Below are 3,732 nucleotides of genomic sequence, written 5' to 3'. Positions count from 1 at the left end.
TCTAGTAGGTTTATATTGATGGTATATCTTTGTGGAAGCTAATTGGCAAGTTGCATTGGTAGCTTCAATTATTCGATTGTGCAGGGACCTGATTGCATCATCAATTGCACTGGAAGGTAGATTTTCCAAGGACACAATTTCATCATCACCCAGATATGCCCTGAAGGGGTCAAATCCTAGGGTGTTAAGATTGGGTTTAGGAGTTACAGGTATTCTAAATGGAGAAGTTTGTAGTTGTATTATAACAGGGATATGGTCAGATCCTACATTTCCACCAGGAGATATACGACAGTGAAAGATGTCACAGTCTCTGTTTGTCAGTACAATATCTGGTGTTCCTGGATGAGGTCCAATGTACGATTTGAAGAATGGGCCTTGAAATGACAAGTTTCTAGCTGTCATGATATTAAAGAGTTGTTTTCCTTTTAAGTCACCCAGTGGAATACCAGCTCCACAGTTAAAGAGGGCAGGGTGATGAGCATTAAAATCTCCAGCTAAAATTGTTGGAATATTTCTGCTTAATATCCTATGTAGAGGAATTGACTCTATATATGGCTGTCTCGGGGGAAAATATCCAGTTCCTATTACTAGTTGTCCATGCGACGTTGTTAGTTCTATTGCAAGAATGTTATCTTCATCCACATGAATATTTTTAAATGTATATCCTAATTTAACCAGGATGGCTACACCACTGAACTGTCCTCTCGATTTCTCAACAGTACAGTATCCACGTAATTTAATATGTTGATCAACTCTTGCAGCTGTCTCGTTCAAAAGTATAACATCGGGATTGTAGTTATGTAGTTCAACCTCAAGAAGGTAACGGTTATTAAAGAAATGTTGAACATTAAGTTGGAAAATTGTAATCCCCATTATTGCTTATTCTTCGCTCGTACACTGCGTTCTGAACGCCTGCAAGTAATGTTATGTGTTGTATCTGTACTATCCTTGCTGGACTCTTCAATAGGAGAAGGAAACTTTTGCGTGGAAGCTTGTGTATTAACAATGCCATCATCTTCATCTTCACTAGAGGCAGTAATATTAACAGACTCATTAGAATCAATAGAATCGTTAGAGTCGTTAGAGTCATCATCATGAAACTGAGGTATGCTATACTCAGTTTCAGGAATCAGAGGCTTGTGAGAGTTAATGGGAGACTGTGTAGGCTCCAAGTGAATATTAGATAGGCAAGGTGAGTTACCTTGGGAAAGTTCCTGTTCAACAGGTTCAGCTACAATAGCGGGAGAGTAGGCACCACTTTCTGGGGCATTGTTATGTTCAGGTGTTGACTTTTCGGGTTGAGAAGAGTTGACAACCTGGGTTTGCGAGGAGGGCGATCCCTGAGCCAGGGATGACTTAGGCTTATTATTAGATGTAGAGTATGGTACATACTTCTTGTTATGAGAAGGCTGGGTCATAATGGCCTTCACATTTTCAGGGATAATGATGGGAGTGATCCCATTAGCCTTTAACATATCATTCAAAACACGAGAGCAGAGTTGAATATCACCACCAGCTGTGTCTTTGGCCACCAAGTACATTAGTTGTGCTCTCATTATATCCCCGTCTGTGGATACCTGAGACACATGAGATGCGACTGAACCTTGTTGTTGTGTCTGTTGTAAGTGAGGGTTAGATTGGGGCTCTCCAAGAGGGGCAGAATTCCACACATTGGAACCATTGGTAGAGACCTGAGGAGTCCCACTTGATCCAGGCAGAGCTGGGAAGGAAGTTTGGGACATGGTTGGCGGTGCCTGGGGAGTGGTCTTCTTAGATGTGGATAGTTTCTTGGCGTCAAGAATTTTCTGCATTTCCTTTTTTCTTTCAGGACAAATAGCAGAAACAGCATGATGATTTCCATTACAGAGGACACATTTAGGTGAATTTTTATTGGTACAATCACGATAGGAATGTTGGCCAGAGCAAATGCTACAAATTTGCCCTTGTATACTGCATTTGTTGTTGTTATGACCAAAGGCATAACACTTGAAACATTGTGTCACACTGACAAAGCGTTCCATGGAAATTTGGTCAGATGTACATCTGGTATTGAAACATTTGAAGCCATTTTGACACACAAGTTTGGCCTCTTCAGGTGTCTCGAGTATTAATTTTAAAGTTACCTTATTGTTGTTGGGATTCGAGAATTTATGTGCTTCAACAGCCCTAAGGTCAGGATTCTCGGTATTAATGTTATCAACAATTTCATTAACATTGCTGTGTTTCATAAAACTGTTGATTCTGGCCACAAACACAGTCCTCTGAGCTTGATAGCTGTCAGGTGCAACTGGGATAACACCAGAAGTCTTCAGTTTATCCAAGACATCATGCTTTAGGAGTTGGAGTAACTCTTCTTCAGAAGAGAGGAGAAGTACTACTCCAGTGTGGGTTTTAAAAACATCCACTGGAGCAACAGTTGAGTTAGAGCAAATACAATTGAGAATGTCTTTCATGGACATTTGATTTCCAACAATGCGCTGTTTCTGCTATTTGTCCTGAAAGAAAAAAGGAAATGCAGAAAATTCTTGACGCCAAGAAACTATCCACATCTAAGAAGACCACTCCTCAGGCACCGCCAACCATGTCCCAAACTTCCTTCCCAGCTCTGCCTGGATCAAGTGGGACTCCTCAGGTCTCTACCAATGGTTCCAATGTGTGGAATTCTGCCCCTCTTGGAGAGCCCCAATCTAACCCTCACTTACAACAGACACAACAACAAGGTTCAGTCGCATCTCATGTGTCTCAGGTATCCACAGACGGGGATATAATGAGAGCACAACTAATGTACTTGGTGGCCAAAGACACAGCTGGTGGTGATATTCAACTCTGCTCTCGTGTTTTGAATGATATGTTAAAGGCTAATGGGATCACTCCCATCATTATCCCTGAAAATGTGAAGGCCATTATGACCCAGCCTTCTCATAACAAGAAGTATGTACCATACTCTACATCTAATAATAAGCCTAAGTCATCCCTGGCTCAGGGATCGCCCTCCTCGCAAACCCAGGTTGTCAACTCTTCTCAACCCGAAAAGTCAACACCTGAACATAACAATGCCCCAGAAAGTGGTGCCTACTCTCCCGCTATTGTAGCTGAACCTGTTGAACAGGAACTTTCCCAAGGTAACTCACCTTGCCTATCTAATATTCACTTGGAGCCTACACAGTCTCCCATTAACTCTCACAAGCCTCTGATTCCTGAAACTGAGTATAGCATACCTCAGTTTCATGATGATGACTCTAACGACTCTAACGATTCTATTGATTCTAATGAGTCTGTTAATATTACTGCCTCTAGTGAAGATGAAGATGATGGCATTGTTAATACACAAGCTTCCACGCAAAAGTTTCCTTCTCCTATTGAAGAGTCCAGCAAGGATAGTACAATTTCAAAATAGGGTCCAGAATAAACAATGCAGACATTCCTGGCACTAAAATAACATTTTCTCTGTTCATTAGTCACAGCTACAGGCCCCTCTTATATTACTCTTGCTTACCATTTGGAATTTTTATTCACAAAAAAATAGAAGATTTACCGTTATGCAGACTGCTGCATTATTGTAATACAGTGGACTCCCGCATACCGTTGGCATCACATAAAATGTATCGCTATGCGGATTTAACGTTATCACTAAAATTTTGCCTCGCATACCGCTAAAACACTCGCTCAACGCTATTCGTCTGAGACGCGTCTATGTGAGGCCTGAGCCAGCCTCACATGTTCCGCCGGTGG

This window comes from Cherax quadricarinatus, chromosome 10 (genome assembly GCF_038502225.1).
Source record: "Cherax quadricarinatus isolate ZL_2023a chromosome 10, ASM3850222v1, whole genome shotgun sequence".
NCBI classification, from domain to species: domain Eukaryota; kingdom Metazoa; phylum Arthropoda; class Malacostraca; order Decapoda; family Parastacidae; genus Cherax; species Cherax quadricarinatus.
The sequence above is the reverse complement of the archived record's forward strand: the minus strand, read 5'-3'. Positions refer to the sequence as shown.